Here is a 15,923-nt window from a genome sequence, read left to right on the forward strand (position 1 = left end):
TATATATATATATATATAGTATTATTCAGCCATAAAAAGAGTAGAATTTTTCCATTTGCATCAACATGGATAGATCCTGAGGTTATTCTGGTTAGTGAAAGAAGAAAGAGAAAGACAGATACTGTATATTATTACTTAGATGTGGACTCTAAAAAAATAGAAGAACATATATAATAGAAACACACTCATTGGTATAAAAAACTAAATCAGAATAGCTGAGAATGATGCTTAATTCCTTCTTTCTCAATCCCCACATTCAGACTGTCATCTAGTTCTATTGATTTCACCTCAATCTCACACACAGTTAAAGAGAACAACTCCAAGAACTGAAATCTGCTGATTTCTGGACAATGCTTAATTTCCATCTCACTGTAACATGATTTCCCCTCCCCCATGTCGTGCTGTCCAGGACACCAAAAAGTCATTGTTCTGTGCTAAACAGGGCCAGTTCCTCTTCAGATCAACAAAACAGCTCTGTATCCTTAAAGTTACGAAACAGGGAGGAAAATATGAGGAAAGAGTAAATGTTTTCTGCAGGGTAAAGATTTTCCTCATGGCTCTGATCGCATTGTTTAGCTGTGTAGCAGTGACCATCCTAAGGGGGCAGCAGATAAACAATACTTTTTAGGCAATACTTACTGAAGTCTTTCAATGCTTCAGGAATAATTGTTTAGATTTTCTGTAGATTATTCAGTTCTTATAACAACTCCATGATGTAGGTGTTATTATCATCCCCATTTTACAGATGAGGCAGATGAGGCATACGGAGTTTAAGAAAATTGTCCAAAGTCTCAAAGGAAGTGAAGAAACTCAGATATTAACACAGGAAGTTTGTCTTTAAAGCCAGCAGTTTTAATCATGACACCCTAGAGCTCTCAACTGGAATAAGATAGGGGTTTTATGGTTGGTGTGGAAGAGAGATCCATAAATATAAGACAATGTGGTAAGTGTTATAATTCATTCAAAATACCTTTCGGGTGGCTGCCATGTAGTGAATATTTTGTAATGTGCTTTCATTTACATAGTATAGAGTAAAGAATATGAACTCAGAAGTTAGAGGGTTTGGTGAGAGTTATTTAACACTTCAGAACAGTTTCCTCATAAATAAAACATGGATACCAGTATCTGTTTCAAAGTTTTGCCATTAGTGTTAAATATGTTAACATATATCAAATAGTCAGCATACAATAGGCCAACATGAAAACTTTTATGAGTTGTAGGAGTACTAATAAATAGGAAAGAGCTATGTATAATGTGTCAGATGAGCATTAAGGAAGAAACTATTAGCTTAGCCTGGGGCATAGGGGGTTCCCCACAGCTGATACGCTGGGACTTGAAAGATACACTTAATTTATTTCTCCGTTTCTCCTTTTAGCATCCAGATTTTTCTCTGGGGAGCCACCCTTTGCTCAAGATGTGTATCCTCCATCCCATGCATACCTGATTGCTGCTGATATTCATCCTGTTACCCCAAGATGAGTTTTCCTGGCACTGAAATAGGTACTGTAAAAAGGCAGAGGAAAGGGATGCTAAGTGGTGAACCCTTAATAATGCTGGTGACCCGCTGGTTCAACCAACCTTGAATCCTGTCAACCTCTTGACTTTCCGATCTGTGAGCTGATACGTACACTTCATTATTGAAGCCTGTTTGAGCTGAGTTTTCTGTTACTTGCAACTAATCTATCCCAAACTGCAGGGAATTCTAGATAGGAGGGCTGCATGTGCAAAGGCTCACAGAGAAGAGGGCATGATGGGTTTGGAAATGTTATACTGAGAAATGAGGCCAGAAGGTGGGTCAGCGCCAGCTTTTCAAGGCATTGACTTCCATTTTAATGAGTTTGGACTCTAGCCTGTAGGCAGTGGGGAGCAACATTTTGAGCAGAGAAGTGACATGATCAGATTTGCATTTTAGAAATATGACTCTGGCTGTGAAGTTGAGTGTGAATAAGAATAGGAAGGCTAAAAGGAGAGAAGAGACTTAGGACTAACTGCAGTGAAATGAAGTCTAGACAATGGTAGTGGGGTGAGAGAGAAGAGACCTGGGTATCCTTTTCTTTCTACATCCACCTTACTGTTACACACTTACATTTATGGATTCTCTTTGGCTTTTATTTATGAGTTCACTGATGCCTCACCAGTTACAGCTGCATCCTGGCAGACAGGGGACTCTGCTTTCCAGGTGCTCTGAAAAGCCTTCAAAATCTAAGACATGAGGCATAAGAGCTTTCTAACTTTTAATACTTCTTTGCTTTCCTTATTCCTACTCTTCAACTGGTGATGCTCTTCAACTGGACATTAACAGAACATGCCCAAAGTCTGTGATCATCAAAGATCACAGTTCATGAAGCCAGTTTAAGTGTCTTCTTCAATGCATATTTAAGTCCTTCAGTTTCTTCTCTTTCAGGAAGGAGATGCCCCAGCAGCAAATACCAAAATATTGTCATAAAATTCATGTTTATTGCATCTTTTTCCTGTGTCAGAAAACCTCCAACTAGTAACAGAGTTAATTTTGGTTCCCACTCTCTGACGTCTTTTCAATAGAGGAATGTTGGAATTCTATGGGGGCGGAGATGCATAAACAGTTGGGAGTTTGGTTTTAAGTATATACATTAAAAAAAAAAAAAGCAGGCCTTCATATCTACTGTCTCTGGCACTATGCTTTCATTTGCTTCATGCAGTTTGGTGCAAGTGTGAATGGTCAATTAAACATCTGTTACTAGGACCTGGGAAGAGTTGTAACTCCATGGTTCCATGAGTAATACCATCTATGCTATGTTAGTCTTCTGCTGAGCTACAAAGTCATAGCAAGAATCACATTGGGGCACCTCTAGGGATTTAGACCAGGAAAATCCTTCTCCAATCTTCTACTGCTGTCCTACCACAACTTTAACCCATTCCTATTCCTCCCCATGGGTGGATGGAAGAGTGATATAATTTTAAAAATTTAAATTATAGGTATGGGGAAGAATATTAGAAATTATCTACTCTAGAATTATTAGTAAATGAGTTCAGTTGTTTTGGTAAGGCTAGACATACTAGGAATCATGCTCCAAAGTTAGACTCTTTCATGCAGGATTTGCCACAGAGAAGATGACTTCTGTTCCTCATCTGTAAAATAGAAATGATTATAATATCTACCTCTAATGACTATAGAGGATTAAATAAATTAATATACTTAAAGTGCTTCAAAGGCTGCTGGCATATATTAAGTACCAAATTGTTAGTTATTATGACATGGTTATTTGGAGACTTAGGTCTGCTATTAAGTTCCAGCAAGAATGGGCTGGCCAGCTGAATGATCATTTTGGTAAAACAAAGGCAAGTTTGCGGCATTAGGCAGCAGGTGCTTTTGAGTTTGTAAGGGTAGAGGAAGAAAGAATATTTTATATGAATTCGTGTGCCTATACACAATAAACATCTGCAAGGTGGGGTCTTAAATCTCGTCCAAAAGAGGTGAGCAGATCTAAGCAGAGAGGAATTGGAGATGCTGCTGGATTCCTAGGATCTGGGGAAAGGAGTAAGAATCAGTAGAAACATGTTCACCCTGTTCTGTGGAACTGCAGGTGAGGCAAGTAAGAGTCTCAGTGATGGAAGGATACTAACGCTTCATAAGAGAGTCAGTTGTCAACATCTGACAACTACACAAAGAGTCAATGACAAGTCAACATGACAATGTCAGCTAAAAAGAGATGTCCTCCCTTTACTTTCTTCTCTTACTTCCCTCAGTGTTGGGTTTGGGAGGGGAGCCATCAGAAAGCCTGTATAGCAAATTAGGGAAAAGGGAAAAGAAGAGAAAAGATGATGAGGAAAAGGATAAGACTGAGCCAGAGGGAGGGATAAGCTTTCATTTTAATTGAAGATATATTGTTACATGGAACTACATATTTTAATTACTGAACTGAGGCGGTGTTTGGTTACTTTAACAAAAAACTAGTTGTAAGCTGAAGGGTGACCAAAGAAACATCATAAACCCTGCAGAGTTTCCTGGCAGGACTAGAAACCCTGAGAGTGGGCTTAAAAGGGCAATGGGAGACACAGCCAGGTTGCTGGTGATTGAACACATGAATTGTGCCTGTTTAACATAATGGCTACACAATTAGCAAATATTTATTGACCACTACTGTATGCCAGGCATTGCTCTGGTGCTCAGGGTATAGCGATGAACAAAGACAAATCTCTGCTATCTTGGGAATATGATTTTACAGGGGGAAACGGATGGCAAAACAATAAAGAAATGGTGACATAAATAATCATTCTGTAAAAATCAGTGTGGGGTGAGGCAACATGGGAGTAAGAGAAAAGGAGTGAGGAGGGGTGAGTGTGATAGCAGGGCAGAGGAAGTGCTCTTCTGATCGCTTCCATTTTCTCAGTGCACTTGGCAGTAACATCATGGTGGGGAGTAAGGTGGAGGCAGGAGGTGTTGAAATTTTAAAGGGAAGATACAAAATTGTCGCCTAGAATCATGTGAGAGAAAATTGAATTGGGAACTCTCAGGTAGCTTTCAGGACCCTCTTGAGAGCCATGGTAATGGTTGTAAGTGACATGAGTGAGAATTTGTATATGTTTTCCTCTAGCTAAGTTCAATTACCTTGGTGTAGGCATAAAGAAAGTGGGGAATCACATTTATTCGAGATTGGGGCTTGACCAGGGAATCATGATGGAGCAAAAGAGGGGAAGGGACTTGAGCCTGTTTGCCAAGGATCGTGGAATCTACGTTGGGGACAGTGGGGAAATGAAGACAAATGTAGAGTGGTGCTGGGATGGATGGTCTACTGGTTCCTGTGGGCTTTCTTCATTATTTAAGTTGTGCAAAAAGAGTGAGTAAGCTGCACAGAGAGGATGTGTGTTATGAAAACTGCTGGGAGCCGGCACATTGCATATTGAGTGAGGATCTGGAATAGCTCAACTGGAATTCTATCACTTCCGGGAGCCAGCGTGAGGCACTCCGCCCATGACAAAGGTCATGAGGAAGGAGGCTCGGCATACGCAAAGGCGGGATCGAGCCTCAGGAGTCCCCCTGGAAATTCTCGAGCATCTACCCCCAAAACCAGAGTCTGCCTACTTTCTGCTTTGTGCTTTCACCTACACCTCTGACTTTACGGGGGGCTGTCCCCCACTACCTCTCTCTGAAAAAAGAGTTAGCTCACAGCTCCAGTTAATAATTCCTGGGTGTGACAGTGTTTAACCTACAAACTCCTTTGGAAATCCTCTAGCCTGCCTGAATGGGTTTTTCCGGCCACATGTGATTGTTCAGAGCCTCCCAACTGTGAGAGGCAGGAGATGTTCTAAACTGCCTAAACACAGATTCCTTTGAGTAGTTAAAAGATTGATTAGAAATTGTATTGGTGAAGGGTTTTTCACTTGTTGGGCCAATGTTTGCTGCTAAGTCTCCATACTCCTTACCTACTGTGTCCTTGGCAGTGTATTGATTGATATAATGGGTGTATAGAAATGTAAAATGCAGCTTTGTTCAATGCTTTTTGGAAGGCTGGCGCCTGACTTTGGAATAATCACCTTTAGAGAAAGATAAGTTTCTTAAAATGTTAACAGGCCTCCGGGCCAGAAGATGATGTCTATCACCTGAACTTTTGCATATGATAAGTTTGCAGGAAGAAAGCCTGGCTTGCTGCATGACTCTACCCCTTCCCCCATTATCCTCTATGCATACCTTAAGGTATAAAAACTACTTTGGAAAATAAAGTGCGGGCCTTGTTCACTGAAACTTGGTCTCCCCATGTCACTCTCTCTCCCAAATTCCAGCTGAGTGTCCATCTGGAGCGTGGATGTCCTCTGCGACCATTTATTTGCCTGGGCTTCTAAGACCCACTCGAGAAGGTGTCTAAGGTGGGGCACCTTCCGCTATTCGAGAGGGCGCCTGCGGCCTCCGTGGTCAGAGCTAACCTGGTGTCACGGGTTATATTGATTTTCCGCGTAAACCAAGCCACTCAGCTTCTTTTCTCCACTGAATTTTCCTACTGAGCTATCCTTATTTCAGCCGCTTTTCTCCACTGAATTTTCCTACTGAGCTATCCTTATTTCAGCCGCTTTTCTCCACTGAATTTCTTCACTGAGCTATCCTCATTCTATTATTCTTTAAATCTTTGATAAATATTTATAAATAAATAAGTCGCCGACGCCGTCCCCGCTTCGAATACCCTGGATCAGCCGGGGCTGGACCCCGGCAGGTGGCGCCCGAACAGGGGACATTCGAAGGTAGGTCCCCAACCCTTTCCCCCAGTGTTGAATTTTAGGGACGGATAGGACCCCACTCAGGGTGCCGCGGACCCCCCTGTAGGATAGACAGGGCGAGTAGGAGTGGGAAGTGTTGAAAGTGTTGAAGAGTTAGAGAGAAAAAACAGTTTCTGAAGTTAAAAGGCCAAAGAAAAGCCTGATCTTTTAAAAGCTAAAAGCTTTATCTTCTATTATACTTAATTTTCTGACATGGGTAACACTGAAACTAAGAATGGCAACTCTTTATACAAATAATCTTCAAACTGATAAAGAGGCTACTGTTAATTTAGATACTTGGGTGAAGGTAAAAAACAACTAAAAACTTATCCTATAAATATGATTAAAAATGTTCTGGACCCTCATCATGAGGCTGTGGGATAGCCTATGGGAGAGGCTATAGCGGTGGATGGTAGTGGGTCTCCACCTTCTGCGCAGATCATATTTTCTGCCCTTGACAAAAGAAAGGAGGGAGACTGTGCTCTACCTCCCGAGGAAGGAGAAGACTTACAGGACGCTGCGGCCGGGCGCCCTGGCGAGCCCCCTCCCCCTCTACACAAACCTTTAAAAATTTATCCAACAATTTCTGATTTAAGGAGACTACCCCACCTCCGCTTGCACCTCCCAGGGCCTAGGAATTCCCCAGTTTACATCCAAGCCTCCCAGACCATTGCCTAAGGCTGAAAAAGATTTAAAAAAAAAAAAAAAAAAAAAAAAAAAAAAATTCTTTTAAACAAAGGAACTTTTAAAGAATACACAATATACAGAGCCTGCTCATTGCAGAAAAACCCCTCGGGGGGCCTCACCCAAGCAAAAAAAAAAAAAAAAGAGTAAAATAAAAAGAGAAAAAGAAAAAGAAAAAAAAAAAAAAAGTGAAAAAAAAAAAAAAAAAAGGAAAGAAAATAGAAAAAGATCTAGAGAAAGAGCTAAAGAGTGAAAAGGAGAAGAACGGAGAAGGAAGGAATCAGAGAACACATCAAGATAGAAAAAAGAAGTTAAAAAAGGAGATACAGAGAAAAAGATAGAAAAAAAAAAAAAATTAAAGAAGAGAAGAGGGTAAAGAGAAAGAAACGAGGAAAAGAAGGGTAGCGAAAAAAGAAGGGTGAGAAAAAAGTGAAAAAGGCAAGAAGAGAGAGAGAAAGACAGAAAGAGACGCTGTGACCAGGTGCCCTGGCGAGCTCCCTCCCGTTCTGCACAAACCTTTAAAAAACAAAAAACTTATCCACCACTTTATGATTTAAGGCCATCGCCGCCGCCTCCGTTTGCGCTTTTCAGGGCCCAAGAGTTCCCCACTTTGCCCCCAAAGCCTCTCAAAGTGTTGCCTAAGCCTGAAGAAGATAAAAAGTTTTTTAAACAGTGGAGCTTTTAAAACAAGACTACATGCACAATATGCAGAGCGTGCTCCTTGGAAAAAACCCCCTCAGGGGGGTCTCACCCAGGCTAAGAAAAAAACCGTAAGGGGATTTAGCAATAATATTAACCCTTGACTAGCTGGTTACTCCAATTCCAATGGGAGTGGCTGGCCCCCTGCCTGAGGACATTGTAAGACTTGTGCTAGGGCGAAGCTCGCTTTCTTAAAAAAAAAAAAAAAAAAAAAAAAAAAAAAAATTCGGTGGTACATGGTGTAGTAGATTCTGATTATATTGGAAAAATTAAAGTTTTGATCTCACAGCCTACTAAAACTACAAATTAATAAAAGTCAAAAAATAACACAGTTTTTGCTTTTACCTTATCAGACAAGAAAAAATTTGACTTCTCAAGCTAAGAGCCACAAAACATTTAGATCTAGTGATCTAGCCTTTTGGGTGCCAGGAAATTACAGCTCCAAGGCCTTTAAAAGATCTTTTAATTCAAAAAAATAAAATGTCAGGGCTATTAGACACAGGAACAGACGTCTCTTAACATTTCTGGGAAAGACTGACCCAGCTCCTGGCCAACACATACTACTGAAAATGAGTTGGTGGGATTAGAAAAAGCAGAGTGGGAATGCTATAGAGAAAAAGGTGAGAGAGCGTTTAAAGCCTTGAAGAGTAGTGAGTTCCCCGTTGCTGGAAGTATTCAAACAAAGATTAGATGGTTACTTGTCATATAAAAAGCTATAGACCAGATTTAGTTTACAAAATGATAATTGGAGAAGCTTATAAAGATGTTGTGTAACACCTCTTTACTTGCTTCTCATATTTAGGTGCCAAAAGTTTTGAAAATTGATAATGCCCATTTGAAGATTGTTTACTAACTTTAAATGATTTCCAAAAATTATTAGGAGACATTAACTGGATACGCCCACATTTAAAACTGACTACTGCAGATTTAAAGCCTTTGTTTGATTACTTAAAAAGCAATCCTAATTCCAGTTCTAAGAAAAAGTTGACTAAATGAGACAGACCGCTCTTGTTAAAGTAGATGAGACTTTAAATGATCAGTTAATTAGGATTAATATTACCAAAAGATGAGATTAAACTATTCTTGCCACAAAACATACACCTACAAGGCGCTTGTGACAAAAAGGCCCATTGGTTCCATCTACCAGTGACCCCAAGAAAAATAGTTTTATCTTTTCCCAGCTTGGTGACGCAATTAATTATAAAAGGAGGAAAAAAGAAGTGTAAAACTTTTTAAAAAAAAAGTAACAAATATAATAATTTCACTTAATAAGGATCAACTACAAGTCTTTTACAAAATAGTGATGATTGGCAAGTTGCCCTGATAGATTTCAGGAGTCAAATTTTGTTTCATTTGCCCTCAAGCCCCCACAGTAGTTAAAAGTTCAAAAATGTTAGATTGGAAGTTTAAAGATACCTGTGGAACTTTCCAACCCTATGTAGTTCCTACGCTCCCCTTTACCCTATGGGGGAGGGACGTGCTGTCTCAAATAAGAGATACTCAGAGGAATTTTCTCAATTTCTTAGTTATCAACAAGAGATACAATTAACAATACTTTATATGTTATAAATACATAATATAAATATATTTACATAATTACAGTTTGCCTAATTAGGTATGGGTATAAATAAAATATAATAAAGGTATACCTAATTCTATTTATAGATCTATACTTGATTAATTTGTATATAAATTAATATGTATACTATATATGCATATTATATATATACTGTATAATTGAATATATATTACAGTAATATAATGTGTGAGTGGCTGATATTAATTGGTATGGATTGATGTACTGTGATATATGTTCTATATACTGTATTATATATGTGTGACATGTATTATTGCAGTGCATTGGTTTGTGTTGGTTGGTATTAGCTGTGTACGTATTGTATTGCTGTAATATATATATTAATATATTATAAAGATTAATTCAAGTATATCGATTTATATATATTATATGGTAACAAGTATAAACTATAAATACATTTTGCATTTAGGTATATCTGTATACTAAAATGAGATAAGGAGGTTATACGTTTATTTTTTAAATTTATACAAAGACCTAAACTAAACATTAGACCTAAATTAACATATCTTTAAATTCATGTTGTTAAAATGTAAATTTTAAAAATTAAAAAATTAAATTGACAACTGCTTGACAATTCCTTTGCCATAAAACCCCCATAGGTGTAATTGGGGAAGCCAGACAAAAAATTGGTTTTATGGCAAAACGGCCCCCTAGAGTGGGTCCATCTTCCGGCTCAAACTAAAAAAGTAGCGGCTTCTTATCCAGGATTGACAGCTACTTTGATATTAAAAAAAAAAAGCAGAACATTGAATTATTTGGTAAAGAGACATCAAAAATTGTAATTCCATATAATAAAGAACAACTTGATGTGCTTCTAATGTTTGAAAATTGGCAGATTGCTATAGGAAACTATTTTGGTCAAAATTTTTACATCATTTTCCTTCACATGTTTTGCTGAATTTTATATCCAGACATCCAGTTAATTTTCCTGTCAGATATAAACAATCTCCTGTTCCAAATGTTCAAATAGTTTTTACTGATGGGTCAGCAAATGGTAAAGCCTTCATAGTTACTAAAAATCACCAAAAAGTTTTAAAAACACAAAAAACTTCAGCTAAAAGAGCTGAAATAACAACAGTCATAGAGGCTTTTGCTATGTTTGCAGATGAGGAATTTAATCTTTACTCTGATTCTCAGTATGTGGTCAGGCTGTTTACACACATTGAGACTGCGGTCCTGCCTGAAAATAAAACTACCATATTTCATTTGTTAACTAAGTTACAGCAACAAATTTGGAAAAGAAATAAAATATTTTTCATTGGACATATTCGGGCTCATTCCAGATTGCCCGGCCCTTTAAATGCCTTTAATGATTTGGCTGACTTGTTAACCAGAAATACAGTGACTACTGTGATTGAGGAGGCCAGAGCCTCTCACTCACTTCATCATCAATACGCTACTGCTTTAAGATAACAATTCCAAAGAGAGATAACAATTCCAAAGCAATTCCCAGAGAGACTGCTCAAGAGATTGTGCGTTCTTGCTTACACTGCCCCACTGTTTATAATAGTCTACCTATGGGAGTTAATCCTCATGGTCTCAAACCTAACGTACTCTGGCAGACGGATGTAACTCATGTCTCTTCATTCAGAAAACTGTCTTTTGTTCATGTAACTATAAATACCTTTTCTCACGTTATTATTACAACTGCTCGTACCGGAGAGACAGGTAAAGATGTAATACAACATCTCTTTACTTGTTTTTCATATTTGGGCCTGCCAAAAGTTTTGAAAACTGACAATGCTCCTGCTTACAGTTCTAAGTCTTTTCAGAAATTTTGCATAAAGTTTCAAATTAAACATAATACAGGCATCCCTTATTATCCACAGAGACAAACCATTGTTGAAAGAGCACATCAAACATTAAAAATCCAAATTCAAAAACTAAAAGAAGGGGAGTTTAAGTATAGTTCTCCCCATCAAATCTTGCAACATGCTCTTTTCATAATAAATATTTTAAATACTGATTCAGCCAGAATTACTGCAATGCTTCCCATTGGTGCCCAGAGCAATTAAATGCAAAACCATTAGTCAAATGGAAGGACCTTCTCTCAAGACAATGGAAGGGTCCTGACCCATTATTAACTAGCAGTCGAGGACGTGCTTATATTTTTCCACAGAATGCAGATTCTTCAATTTAGACAGGCTGATTCGCCATGTTGCAGACCCCCAGACATCCAGTTCACGCATTGCTTCGATCACAAAAGAGGAGCCCGCCAGAAGGGGAGGCAAGATAAACATCAAGATCCCCGCGGGACCGACGGGGCTGCTGCAGCGCGAACTCCAACCAGAAAATAATTCTACTTATTCTGTTTTGGCTTGTCTACCCTCTTCTTATGTTTTTCTCTTTACCAATGATTCTGGAAAACTTAATGTACATGTGACTTTAAACTGGTGGACCCAATGTAGTGACCTGTGAACAATGTATGCTCTCATCTTGTTTAAACCCTCAATATAATGTTTGCTCCTTTGTAGTGTTACAATGTCCACCTTATCTTATAATGTAACCACTTATTGATATAACTATAGTCTTGCTGTATTACAACAACTTCAGGATTTAATGCGATTGTGACGGTTTGTGGGCTTACTTATTTTAGGAATATCAGCTTTAATAACTGCAATTACTTCTGTTACTGTGGCAGCAATATCATTGACTCAACAAGTGCATACTGCCCAATATGTTGATACCATGTCTAAAAATGTTTCACTAACTCTAGCAACACAGGAAGCTATAGATAGGAAATTAGAGATGAGAGTAGACGCCTTAGAAGAGGCAATAATGCATATTGGGACTGAGTTACAGACTTTAAAAGTGAAAATGGCTCTGTCTTGCCATGCTGATTACCGGTGGATATGCGTGACATCTTTAAAGGTACATGAGACAGATTATGAATGGGAAAAAATCAAAAATCATATCTCAGGTGTTTGGAACAGCTCTGACATTGGCCTGGACTTAGGGAAACTTCATAATCAAATCTAGACCCTGAAACACTCTCGACTGGATTTTACCATCGCTGGAGCAGCTAATGACTTTTTTCACACCTTCTCTAACTTTTATTTCAGGAAAAAACATTCTGTCTAATATCCTTGGATACATCGCTGCTGGTGCTTTAATTTTGCTTCTCATATTCATTCTTCCTTGTATTGTCAGGATTCTTCGGCAGAACATTCAGAAGCTCGCGACTGAGCTGCATCTGGCTGTTTTAAGAAATAAAAAAGGGGGAGATGCTGGGAGCCGGCACATTGCATATTGAGTGAGGATCTGGAATAGCTCAACTGGAATTCTATCACTTCCGGGAGCCAGCGTGAGGCACTCCGCCCATGACAAAGGTCATGAGGAAGGAGGCTCGGCATACGCAAAGGCGGGATCGAGCCTCAGGAGTCCCCCTGGAAATTCTCGAGCATCTACCCCCAAAACCAGAGTCTGCCTACTTTCTGCTTTGTGCTTTCACCTACACCTCTGACTTTACGGGGGGCTGTCCCCCACTACCTCTCTCTGAAAAAAGAGTTAGCTCACAGCTCCAGTTAATAATTCCTGGGTGTGACAGTGTTTAACCTACAAACTCCTTTGGAAATCCTCTAGCCTGCCTGAATGGGTTTTTCCGGCCACATGTGATTGTTCAGAGCCTCCCAACTGTGAGAGGCAGGAGATGTTCTAAACTGCCTAAACACAGATTCCTTTGAGTAGTTAAAAGATTGATTAGAAATTGTATTGGTGAAGGGTTTTTCACTTGTTGGGCCAATGTTTGCTGCTAAGTCTCCATACTCCTTACCTACTGTGTCCTTGGCAGTGTATTGATTGATATAATGGGTGTATAGAAATGTAAAATGCAGCTTTGTTCAATGCTTTTTGGAAGGCTGGCGCCTGACTTTGGAATAATCACCTTTAGAGAAAGATAAGTTTCTTAAAATGTTAACAGGCCTCCGGGCCAGAAGATGATGTCTATCACCTGAACTTTTGCATATGATAAGTTTGCAGGAAGAAAGCCTGGCTTGCTGCATGACTCTACCCCTTCCCCCATTATCCTCTATGCATACCTTAAGGTATAAAAACTACTTTGGAAAATAAAGTGCGGGCCTTGTTCACTGAAACTTGGTCTCCCCATGTCACTCTCTCTCCCAAATTCCAGCTGAGTGTCCATCTGGAGCGTGGATGTCCTCTGCGACCATTTATTTGCCTGGGCTTCTAAGACCCACTCGAGAAGGTGTCTAAGGTGGGGCACCTTCCGCTATTCGAGAGGGCGCCTGCGGCCTCCGTGGTCAGAGCTAACCTGGTGTCACGGGTTATATTGATTTTCCGCGTAAACCAAGCCACTCAGCTTCTTTTCTCCACTGAATTTTCCTACTGAGCTATCCTTATTTCAGCCGCTTTTCTCCACTGAATTTTCCTACTGAGCTATCCTTATTTCAGCCGCTTTTCTCCACTGAATTTCTTCACTGAGCTATCCTCATTCTATTATTCTTTAAATCTTTGATAAATATTTATAAATAAATAAGTCGCCGACGCCGTCCCCGCTTCGAATACCCTGGATCAGCCGGGGCTGGACTGGAGATGATGGTGATGACAAAGTTCAGGAAATAGCCCAAGGACTGAGTGGCTGACGCTGAGCATGAAGAAGGGAGGTCAAGAAACACCTTAACCAAGAGGCTAGAGTAACAAAGACTAAGTGGATATGGGAGTTATCAAGAATTATAACAGGAGGAGTACTGCAAACTAAGAATCAGCCCGGTGCTAAAATTGTTAAAAGATGAGTGACTAAGGACTAGTGATGAAGAAGGAGGGTGGCAATGGTGGTATTGTCTGACTGAGTTAAGTTCAAAGCTGGGAATTACAGTGAGAGGAAGAGACAATGATCTAGAAATGGCTAAGAGGCACAAAGACAGCACACTTCCCTGAGGTTCAATGGTATGAGAGGTAAGGGAGAGAGAGGAAAAAGTACTCGAGAATGCTGTGGGGGAGCCAGGGTTTTCAGCAGTATTTCAGTTAAAATAAATAAGAGAAGTGGAAGAAAAATGGACCATGAATTCTAGAAAGCTCATGGGGAGGAGTGGGAGACGGGGTCAGATTAGAAGATGTGCATAATTATCAGATGGTACAGGATGACCTGGAGAATGAAGCCTCTGGTGTGAACTGACATACTTATGGAAATAGGGTTAGATCAGTTCATCTGGATATCCTGGTTTCAACTGATTATGGTGGTGAGAATGCTGGGCAGGAAGGAATGGAGGTCTTGCTTGAGGAGCTCACTGCTCTGGGTAGTGCCAAGGTAAAAAAAAGTGATGATTTACTCATGGGCTGGGCTGGCTGCTGCAGACCCTACACACTGAGGCAAGTGTTTCATCATTTATATATATATATATGCTGATGTGCTCAGTCGTGGCCTACTCTTTGTGACCCCATGGACTGTAGCCCACCAGGCTTCTCTGTTCATGGGATTCTCCAGGCAAGAATACTGGAGTGGGTTGCCATGCCCTCCTCCAGGAGATCTTCCCGACCCAGGGACTGAATTCGTATCTCTTTGTCTCCTTCAGTGGCAGGTGGATTCTTTACCACTAGCACCACCTGAGAAGCCCCATCTATACCCAGCTCTAATCAATTAGAATAGCTGCCTGAAGCCTCAGTGTGAGAAAAGGCTGAGGATGGATTAATGAGCTCAGCCACGGACACCTAAGGGAGAAGTGGTTTATAAGTTGTTAAGTGGGCGACCTTTTCATTTTTACATTAAAAAAAAAAAAACAAAAAAAAACCAGAGATATAGAAAGGCAAGCAGTTTGCTGCAAATCACAGCTATTTAATGAGAGAATCAGAACCATTCCACCAGGAATACATGAAAACCCTACTGAGTTAGCTCTCATCATCAAATACATCTTACTTTTTAAAATTTTTGTTCAGTTGATGAAGATTAGTACTATATTTAGATATAGCATCTTGGCTTTGCCACTAGCTATCTGTGTAACTATGGACAGTTTACTTGCTTTGTCAGTTTGGGTTCTCTAAGAAGCAGACGCTGAGATGTGCCAAAGATTTGCTGTGGGAAAACGTCTCTGGTGGGTAAGTGATGAGGAGCAGGAGGAGGTAGAGGAGCGAAGTGCACATCAGATATGTTAAAGATGAGAGGAAGTGGAAGTGAGTGGAAGGAACCTCAGCTCGCAGCTCAGTTGTAAGCAAAGCTCACGTGTGAGAGTGCTGCACTGGGCTGCACTGCCTTATGACCCAGCAATCCCACTGCTGGGCATACTCCCCAAGGAAACCAGAATTGAAAGAGACACATGTACCCCAATGTTCATTGCAGCACTGTTTATAATAGCCAGGACATGGAAGCAACCTAGATGTCTATCAGCAGACGAATGGATAAGAAAGCTGTGGTACATATACACAATGGAGTATTACTCAGCCATTAAGAAGAATACATTTGAATCAGTTCTAATGAGGTGGATGAAACAGAGTGAAGTAAGCCAGAAAGAAAAACACCAATACAGTATACTAACACATATATATGGAATTTAGAAAGATGGTAACGATATCCCTATATACGAGACAGCAAAAGAGACACAGATGTATAGAACAGTCTTTTGGACTCTGTGGGAGAAGGAAAGAGTGGGATGATATGAGAGAATAGCATTGAAACATGTATGTTATCATATGTGAAACAGATCACCAGACCAGGTTCAATGCATGAGACAGGGTGCTCAGGGCTGGTGCACTGGGATGACCT

The 15,923-nt window shown here is 39.9% G+C and overlaps 1 long non-coding RNA gene across 2 annotated transcripts; it reads left to right on the forward strand.

Moving 5' to 3' along the window:
- The first annotated feature begins 4,862 nt into the window (after positions 1–4,862).
- LOC129657709 (uncharacterized) lies at positions 4,863–13,299 on the forward strand. 2 transcript variants are annotated; one of them, XR_008717011.1, is made up of 2 exons: positions 4,863–6,213; positions 12,359–13,299. It is a non-coding gene; the product is annotated as an uncharacterized LOC129657709 (long non-coding RNA). The 2 variants fall into 2 exon arrangements; XR_008717010.1 differs by lacking the exon at positions 4,863–6,213 and adding an exon at positions 11,342–12,079.
- Positions 13,300–15,923: the final 2,624 nt, after the last annotated feature.

This window comes from Bubalus kerabau, chromosome 7 (assembly GCF_029407905.1).
Source record: "Bubalus kerabau isolate K-KA32 ecotype Philippines breed swamp buffalo chromosome 7, PCC_UOA_SB_1v2, whole genome shotgun sequence".
NCBI classification, from domain to species: Eukaryota; Metazoa; Chordata; class Mammalia; order Artiodactyla; family Bovidae; genus Bubalus; species Bubalus kerabau.